This window comes from Lactuca saligna, chromosome 5, assembly GCF_052625555.1.
Source record: "Lactuca saligna cultivar CGN05327 chromosome 5, ASM5262555v1, whole genome shotgun sequence".
Classification (NCBI taxonomy): Eukaryota; Viridiplantae; Streptophyta; class Magnoliopsida; order Asterales; family Asteraceae; genus Lactuca; species Lactuca saligna.
Genome location: NC_136421.1, coordinates 108,650,218 through 108,660,473, shown reverse-complemented (window position 1 = coordinate 108,660,473; position 10,256 = coordinate 108,650,218). Strand labels below are relative to the sequence as shown.

The 10,256-nt window shown below is 40.3% G+C and overlaps 1 pseudogene; it reads right to left on the bottom strand.

The window, feature by feature from the left end:
* Window positions 1-4,769: 4,769 nt before the first annotated feature.
* On the bottom strand, window positions 4,770-6,883 carry LOC145045585 (large ribosomal subunit protein uL2cz/uL2cy-like; annotated as a pseudogene).
* Between the last annotated feature and the right edge of the window lie 3,373 nt (window positions 6,884-10,256).

The following is a 10,256-nucleotide window of genomic DNA, read 5'->3' as shown; positions in this document are numbered from 1 at the left end:
CTTCATTTTCTCCTCTAGCTACTAGTGACAATCCCTTCGATCTTGCTCTTACTTCTTCTAACCTCTCCGAATAGTATGCTTCATCTTTAACCATGTTTTTCTTTTATTCCTTCCTACGTAACATACAGTCATTGGCCATATGATTAGCCCCGTTGCAATAGTGACAATCAACTCCCAAATCGCCCTTAAGCTTTTTCTCTTTCTTCAACTCCTCACCCTTCGCTTCTTTCTTCTCAAACTTCTTTTTATCACTCACCATGTTTGTCTTTTATTCCTTCTTACGTAAGTGTTTGTTTCGGGAAGGTTGTTAAGGAAGATCGGTAATGGCGACCGGTGGTTGATAGTCAGTGCTCTAAGTGAGGGAGAATTGGAGAATTCTCCGGAAAAATCGATCAGTATGAAGGGTCGTTTAGCTGCATGGGATTCAGTAGTGTCTCGGTCAGCCAAAAGCGTGAGCTGGTATGAGTAAGTGGCAGACGTGCGGTGTGGGATACAGACCAAGAGCGATTGATTGTGGAAGGCCTAGGATCGGGCCGGGACAGAGTATATGGGATGGAGGTAGAGTTCGGAACCCCTGGAGGGCTAGAACAGTATGCATGGGAGGAGTTTCCCGAAGGAGTAACTCGGAATGTTGATTGCTAGTCGAGCGGTCCGGATAGAATGAAGGCCAGTAGGCGTACCAGTCAGGTCGAAGGCTCGGGGAACGGTCCAGCCAGACTGAAGGCCCTGGAGGGCGGTCCAGGTCTGTTGAAGGTTATGAGAGTGGTCCAGTTTGGCTGAAGGCCTGGTAAGGCGGTCCAGTCATGCTGAAGACTCTGCATGTGTCGTTAGATCAGTGCGAGGAAATGGATTGAGTATGTCGCGATATATTAGCGTTGCAAGGTCTGGCCCCGGATATTCATCACGATCAGTGGAGGTAGTGCATGGACTTGAGATCTTTCGCGAGTGGATTCAGAGTATGTATGATGATTGGGATAGCGATTATGCCACAAGGAAATGATGTAGTGTTGGGTGAGCACCGTGGCGCTTGTGGTAGTGTCAAGACAGCCAAGTGGATCTCCTTGGTAAGGAAAAAAGAAAGGAATGTAGCTCCGAGAGGGAGTATAAGTTCACAGAAGTGAAATCCATAGTGCGAAGTTATGACTTAGGTGTTTCAATTATGGTTATTGCGCAGAGTGTGCGGCAGTGATATGGAATCACATCAGGTTTGGATGTTTGCCGAGGTCACGGAAGGAAATTCCGAGGGTGTAAAGTCAAGAGACTCATAAGAGATGCAGGGATGGAGTTTTGGATTCCCAGCTTGATTTTGGTTAAGGAATTGTGTACGTAGTGGTAATTCATCCTGGGGGATGTTTGGAGGAATTGTTAGTGTATCGGGTTTTCCCAACTCGAGGATGCTAGAGCCCGTTCAGCATGGGGTAAGAGATTGCGGAGGGGAAACTCATGAGAGTTGCTATGAGATCGAGGGATGCGTCATCCTGTCAGCATGGAATGGGTAAAGTGAATTCAGACTGGGATTCTGGTGGTTCAGGGATTATCCCTGGCTCGCATGAGTCAAATGATTGTTGTGAATTGGAGCGAGCGAAGTATCAGGTAGTGATACTCGGTGGTTAGATGTGGTTATCAAAGTATGAGGCCGGTGGCCAGCTGAAGTGGTGGTCTGGACACCGCAAGAGAGAAATTTGGGTTCGGGTTTCGATGGCAGTGTTTTGAGGAATCTGGTCTGGTTAAGGCCAGGAAGTGCATTGCGGAAGTAGTTCTGGAGTTGTGTTGCCGCAGGCTTCGAGGACGAAGCCTAATGTAAGTGGGGGAGAATTGTAACATCCCGAGTCCAGGAGTGCAAGTTCGGGGTACGAAGTGTAAATTTGAAGGGCAACTCGGCGAGTCCATGGGAGGACTCGGCGAGTAGGGTCGCGACTCAGGTCGCATGTTAAGTGGCCAACTCGGCGAGTCCAAGGCTGGACTCGGCAAGTAGGCGCTGTGTGAAGAAAACCCTAAATTTAGGGGATGAGCCCTATATAAAGGACATTATACCCTCTCCCCAGCCTCCTTGATCTCCCTTGAAGTCCGGAAACCCTAAATACGCGTTTGTGAAGGTTTTGAGTGCATTTGAGCCTTGGAGAAGAAAGTTGGAAGAAGATCTTGGTGAGTTAGGAGGCTTGGAGCAAGGGGCTTTGCTTAGATTCGGATTCCTTGCTGTTGGGGGCTTCATTTTGAGGTAATATCTCGTTCTTGGGCTGTGTTCTTCTAGATTCATCATTTTCGGGTTGTGTGGGAAGCTTAGATTGTGGTATCTTGAGTTTGAAGGATAGATCTGAGGTTGCTACCTCAGATCTAAAGTGGAGGTGGTTTAGAGTGCATTAAAGTCCCTATTATTGAGTGATTGGTGAAGCTATCTTGTCCCAAACCCTAGCCCTAGAGTGTAAATGCCTAGATCTCTTTGGATTCACGTAAAGTTTGCCACTTTACGTGATGGATGGGTTGTATAAGGGTAGATCTATGATTTGGATCATCTGCATGGCCTAGAAAGCTTCTGCATGGGTTAAGATCTAGAGGCACTCGGCAAGTCACAAAGGTGTACTCGACGAGTTGCTTGAAGATGGACTGGAACTCGGCGAGTTAGAAGAACAACTCGGCGAGTAGGTTGAAGATAGCCTCGGACTCGGCGAGACTGTTCTTGGACTCGGCGAGTCTGGTCGTGAGATCCTAATATTCTTCTGTTTGAGTCATGAATCGGCGAGTTAAGGGAGGACTCGGTGATTTGAGTGCGAGGGGACTCAGAGTTACGAGACTCGGCGAGTCTCGGGGTGACTCGACGAGTCATTGGGTTGACTCGTCGAGTAGAGTCAGTCAGGAGGTTGACTTTGACCTTGACATTGACCAAGGGTTGACCAGTTGACTTCCAGGGGTAATTTGGTAATTATTGGTATTTATTGAAATCAGTCTTTTGGGTATTAACAGTCGTGGAGTTTGGGTCGGAGGTTGCAGCAGCGTGATCTTATCCTTTTCAGTCAGCAGTTGCAAGGTGAGTTATCCTCACTATATCGACAGGGTCTAAGGCACCAAGTTCGGCCCCTTATCGGATTGAGATCCGGGTATTTGTTGTTATGTTATTGCTTTGATATGTCTGCATCCTGGTAGCTAGGATGATATATGTTAGAGACCTGGTTAAGGTCGGTTTCCTGATATGTAGGGTGATGCTATGCTAGTGACCGGTTAGGTCGGTATCCAGGTTAGGATGATGATATGTTATGTGATCTGTTGATCGGCTTTTTGATTGTGAACTCTTATATGATTGTATGTTTATATGCACATGGTTGTTTGGACTGGAGTTGGGTTGAGGCGGGTCCTGCTTTGTGCTGTAGGCCAAGTACCCAGGGCAGACCAGTTTTTCCGAAGGCCCAGCGAGCGGTCTGGATAGGCTGTTGTCCCCACGAGGGCGGACCAGACGTGCCGAGGCTCAGAGAGTGGACCAGGCTGATTGAAGGCCCGATGCGGGTGGACCAGTCATACTGTAAACTCAGAGAGTGGACCAGGTGGGTTGAAGGCCCGGTGCGGGCGGACCAACCACACTGCAGACTCGAGGGACATGACTGGACTCGGAGGGTGGACCAGGTGGACTGAAGGCCCGACACGGCGGACCAGTCACACAGTAGACCCGATATGCATGGTTGTTTTGTGATTCGATATGATATAGCATGTTATGTGTATCGTATATGTGGTTGGTATTTTGGGGGTATCTCACTAAGCTTTCGGGCTTACAGTTGTGGTTTAATGTTTTTCAGGTTCTTCAGGAGACTGTGGCAAGGCAAAGGCATGATCATACCGCTCCTCGTGTTTATGTTTTATGATATGGATCTGGGAATACTCTGATAATAAATGTATTGAAAACCTTTTTGTAATAACATTATTAAAATGGGTTGTTTTTGAAAAGTTTAAATTTTGTTGAAATTTTTCGTCGTTACAGATCAGGTCAATTCTTTTTTAAATCTCTATACGTGCAATTCCCTCGATGCCAGAAGATGATTTCATATTTTTTTTGTACATAATTCTTGATATAAGTTCTTATATTTTTTATCTTCTTGCAGACCCTCAGAATAATTTTTTGGTTGTGCAAACCAAAGGGAATGATGACCTTGGGTTGTACCAAGTCTGAAACCAATTGGATTTATTTTTTGTCCCATTTTCCCCCATTACTATACATATCATAATACGGCATAGTTGTATGTTTTTTTTTGATTTAGGTTTTTGTGACCATGTAATAGAGTCGGTATCTATATATTCATCTAAGGATATATTTTTCATTACAATAGTTATATGGCAGGTAGGCTTTTGTATCGCAAAACTAAGCTCTCGAGCGCGTGGTTTTAATCTCTTCACAATAGTACCTTCATTGACTTCAACTTTACTAATGACTAAATTTACTTCATTCGAACCCATATTGAAACTAGCACTTGCTGCTGCAGAATAAAGTAATTTAAAAATTGGATAACATGCTCGATAAGGCATGAGTTCTAATATCATAAGTGTTTCTTCGTAGAAACGCCCACGAATTTGATCAATTACCCTTTGCGCTTTGTGAGCGGACATAGATATATGTTGACCTAAAGCGTATATTTATGTTGTTCTCTTATTTAACATAAAGTTCGTCTCCTACTAATCAATGATAAATATCTATATATATATATATATATATATATATATATATATATATATATATATATATATATATATATATATATATTATTATTATACATAAACAAACGTTTTTAACAACGCGATCTATTATCGCTTTTTGCATGGCCTCGTAAATGTAAAGTAGGTGCAAATTCTCCCAATTTGTGTCCTACCATACGATCTCTTATATAAATAGGTAAATGTTCTTTTCCATTATGGATAGCAATAGTATGGCCGACCATTATGGGTATAATGGTAGATGCCCGGGACCATGTTATTGTTATTTCTTTTTCTGCTTTTGTGTTAAGCTTATTTATTTATTTTAATAAATTATTCTCTACAAATGGATTTTTTTAGTGAACGTGTCACAGCTTCCTCCTATTTTTTTGTTTTGTAAAGATGAAGAAATAAATTCTATTTTCTCTCCTATTTACTACGGCGACGAAGAATCAAATTATCACTATATTTATTCCTTTTTCTACTTCTTTTTCCAAGTGCAGGATAACCCCAAGGGGTTGTGGGTTGTTTTCTACCAATTAGGTCCCTCCCTTCACCACCCCCATGTGGGTCTACAGGGTTCATAACTACTCCTCTTACTACAGGGCGCTTACCTAGCCAACGCTTAGATCCGGCTCTACCCAAACTTTTTTGGTTCACCCCAACATTCCCCACTTGTCCGACTGTTGCTGAGCAGTTTTTGGATATCAAACAGACCTCCCCAGAAGGTAATTTTAATGTGCCTGATTTCCCTTCTTTTGCAATCAGTTTCTCTACAACACCCGCTTCTTTAGCTAATCGTCCACCCTTTCCAAGTGTGATTTCTATGTTATGTATGCTCGTGCCTAAGGGCATATCGGTTGAAGTAGATTCTTCTTTCTTATCAATCAAAACCGCTTCCCAAACTGTACAAGCTTCTTCCAAAGCATACGGTTTTCTGGACGTATATGGTGATATCTATACAGATGGATCTTATATATATGGTATAATGAAGTACCACATGGGTGGATATATAGGAATCAAAATCTGCTGAATCACTCATGTTATGATCTTATACATCCTAGGTCTTCCCGTTCCATCATCTGTCTTATGTTCTTCATGTAGCATTCAGACTGGATGACTATGAAATTACGTTGACACTTCCACATATTATGCGTAACGTAGGAGACATCTGTATTTTTCCCCCAGGAATCTTTAGAATTACCATTGCTTAGCTTTCAATTCGCCTCTGACCATCAAATGAAATGTGAATAATCTGTCCTCTTCTCTTTGAAAGAAGGAGCGCTTCCGGTTCTGTCGGTGCTTGAAACAATTTTGTCTTCTCCATATTACTATATCTTTATAGTCAATAATTTTATATGAGGAACTACTGAACTCAATCACTTGTTGTCGTTACTCTTTAGTTTTTTGTTGAGGTCTATCTTGTAAAGGTACTAAAATTGGATCAGTGATTGATTTCTAGGTTTCATCATAAACCTAATTGCTTACTTCCAATTATGTAAATCAATAGTTCAAACTGCACTCAAAGGTAGGGCCTTTCTTATTTTTATAGGAACTTTTGTACCGAAAACAATGGTATCTCCAATTATAGCCCCCCTGGGATGTAAAATACATCTCTTCTCACCATCGCTATAGTGTATGAGACAAATGTATGCATTTCGATTTCGGTCGTATTCTATGGTTATGATTCTACCATATATGTCTTTTTCATTCCGTCAAAAATCTAGTTTACGTTATAGACGCTTATGACCTCCCCCTCTATGCCCTGCGGTAATGATTCCTCTGGCATTACGACCTTTACCACAATGATGCTGTCCATAGATCAAATTATTTCGTGGATTGGATTTCACTTTACTATCTACGGCTCCATTGCGTGTTCTCTAGGTAGAAGTTTTGTATGAATCTATCGCCATGCTATTAAGTATTTTGATTTAAGTTCTTTTCTTTCTAAGAGGTGGAATAGAATAACCTGGTTGAAGCGTAATGATCATACGTTTGTAATGCATTGTCTGTCCCATAATGGGTCTCATTCTTCTAGCCTTTCCCCGAAGTCGATGACTATTCATCGTGATTACCTTGACACCAAAGAAGAGTTCGACCCAATGCTTTATTTCTGTCGTAGTTGATCCTAATTCTACATTAGAAGTATATTGATTTTTCCCCAATAACTGAATACTTTTGTCCGTAAATACGGCATACCTGATTCCATCTATAAATCTATTTGATTCCCTATGAGTTCTAGTCTCAATAAGACTACTAATTCTTACTATTTATATCGTATGATAAGAATATACCACATCAATTCATTATGTATGGATGATGAGATTTCATTGATACAGAGCTAATTCCAATAGACATATTGAAGGGTCCCATTGGTGTGCATCCAGTAGGAATTGAACCTAAAAATTCACCAATTATGAGTTGGGTGCCTTAACCATTCATCCATGGATGCTTAGTGGGTCATAGTGAATGACCGGATTCCAATTCAAATGGAATCTTTCAACTAAAGCAATGAGATGCTTAAATGGAATTCTTTTAGTTCTAATAAATCAGGAGGAATTGAAGGACAGGACATGAATTTAAGTCCTGGATTTTAGAATTGAGAGAGATATTGAGAGAGATCAAGAATTCTCACTATTTCTTAGATTCCTTGACCCAATTCAATTCAGTGGGATCTTTCTTTCACATTTTGTTCCACCAAGAACGTTTTATAAAACTTTTTGACTCCCGAATTTTGAGTATCCTACTTTCACAGAATTCACAGGGTTCAACAAGCAATCGATATTTCACGATCAAGGGTGTAATACTCTTTGGAGTAGCGGTCCTTATATATCGTCTTAACAATCAAAATATGTTCGAAAGAAAAAATCTCTATTTGATAGCGCTTCTTCCTATACCTAAGAATTCCATTGGACCCAGAAATGATACATTGGAAGAATCCGTTGGGTCTTCCAATATCAATAAGTTGAGTGTTTCGCTCCTGTATCTTCCAAAAGGAAAAAAGATCTATGAGAGTTCTTTCCTGAATCCGAAAGAGTGTACTTGGGTTCTCCCTGTAACGCCCGCGTTTCTAAGCATCCAAATTAAATTGTGAGATAAGCCCGATATCTTTGCACAAGATGTAGTGGTTGAGACGAGGTTTCTGAAAATATAAAGAATGCTGAAATCCGAGTTATAATGAAAACGTTATGACCTGTCGAAGTTTCGCGACAAAACCGGTGTGGCACAGCGTGACGTAAATAGTGAATTTACGAAGAAGTGATGTTTAGCCTTAGTGATCAACACGAAAGACATAGATAATGTTGAACCGACAGCGTGCATAAAAAGAACGTCTAAATTTGACTTCGTATGAGGAAGTTATGATTTTTCAAAGTTTCAGCTTAGCAGTAGACAACCCAAAAGTTCGAATTGAGATCGAGCGAGTTTTAGCCAAAACTTTCTAAACGAGAATCGAAGATCTCGTCGATAGTAGTGCAACGACAGAAAGATGGACGAAAACGGACGTCGGATGAAGAAGTTATGAATTTATAACGGAGTTTTGCTGTCCCGGCCTACTAAAAATAAATAATAAAAAATAAAGTCAAAATTAGTGAACGGAGTCTAAATGAAAGTTGTAGAGCATAATCTCACCTACGCGTGGATATAAAGAATGTCAAAAATGAAGCTCGTATGTGAAGGTTATGATTTTTTGAAGATCGTGGCATGCATACCAAAGCTTATCCGAAGCGTACACCCAGCGTAACCAAGATTACGCCCAGCGTACTTGGAAATTACGCCCAACCTAATCCCAGACCCAACAGCCTATAAATAGAACCCAAGATCAGCCATTTTCCTTGTCTTTTTTCTTCCTTTCTCTCTAAGTTTTGCATCGTTTTGCATGCCAATTATATCCCGAAGTCCTGGTATCATTCCCGAGCCTCGAAGTATGTTCCGAAGTCCCGAGGAGCGTTATTCCTGAGCTGAAGCCCTGCCCGCGAGGAGCCCAGTTTTTGTGAAGATCTCCCAGATCTAGCGAAGAATATTACTTTTACAAGTTGTAGTGCTGTCCGATCATCTTCTGATCAAGTGAGTGTATAGTCACTTTCATCTTACACATAGATATGAAGTATTTTATAAAATACATGCTATGTGTATATATATTGTTGTTTATACGTGTGATGGTGTGGTTACTTTCTTCTAACACATAAACATGAAGCATTTGCTTTGAAATATGTGTTATGTGTTTATACATTATTTGTTTATTTGAAATAAATGTTGAATAAATTTTTTATACAAATTTTAAACCATATATGTATTTTTATCTACATAAGTTTTGGGTAAAGCATGGGTAGATAGTTGATGTGCGTTAAAATGAATAGAGGCCTCGATGTTGTTGTTTCTGATTTAGTCATCTAACAGAGTTTAGATGACGACCACAAACTTTTCTAGACAGTCATGTGGAAAACTAGCAGGCTCGCCACCTGTAGGTGTTAATGAACTTGGCTGTTCATTCGTTGTACTCCATCCCCCACCCCCCATGGTTGCCTTATTTGACATATATTGCTGGGAAACCCCCGAAGCATGTGTTGTCGCCCGATGAAATATTCTTAGATTAGGTCCCTTGAGAAAAGTGTTTAGGTACGTAAAGTGAGGATAACAGGAATGTGTAATTGGGTTTTTGTTGGTTGATGAAATTAATATAATTATTTATTGTGGGTTGAAAACCCTATATGTTCACCAGACTCCCAAGCCTGACCCACTCAGTTACTTTGTATTAGAGGATGTGGCACGAGGGCATAAGATGGATCAATCATCAAGTTGTTTTGTTTACAAGTCTGTATATATGTATATATTTGTTGAATGACTTGTAATGTTATCGTTTATGCTTTATGGTCTGTATCGAAACATGACATCCCGATTTTTGATTATGAAATGAAATTATATTTCTTCATGAAATGTTTTGATAAAAATCTATTTTATCACGTATTGTTTTTGGGAACAAATTCCGCATCTCTCTTAAGAATCAAAAGGATTTACTCTGAAAATTTTTAAAAAGCATAAATGAAACCAGTATTTTCTGGCCGAGATTTTGGGGATGTCACAGTTGGTATCAGAATATTAGTTTAAGTGAACTAGGAATTTGACGGATTTCTAGACTTAAACTTAGAATGCTAAGTGAAATTGTGAGATGTGTGTCTGTTATATTTTAGACACGAGCACTAGTTTATCTTAGGAAAATTTCCTAAAATGCTTTTATGTGCTAAATGTTATTTGTTTGCCATATATGATATTATTTGTTCGGATCTATCGTTTGTTGCCAACTGGATCTGGAAAACTTATGTGTTTAGGATTCTAAGTGTATGTATATGATATTAAAACTAGCATGTAATCGTTTCGGAGTAATAAGGATGATTTCAATATCTATTGTGAATGAGATAATAAGGATGATTTCAATATCTAATTTCATCTTTTTCAGTGTATAGATCAAAAATGGTGAGAACGAGAAGTGCAGTTGGAAACGCTGACCAAAACATGAATCAGTCGCCTGTAGTCGAGCAAGCACCTACGATTGAGCAAATACCTATCGTAGCAGCAGAACCAGA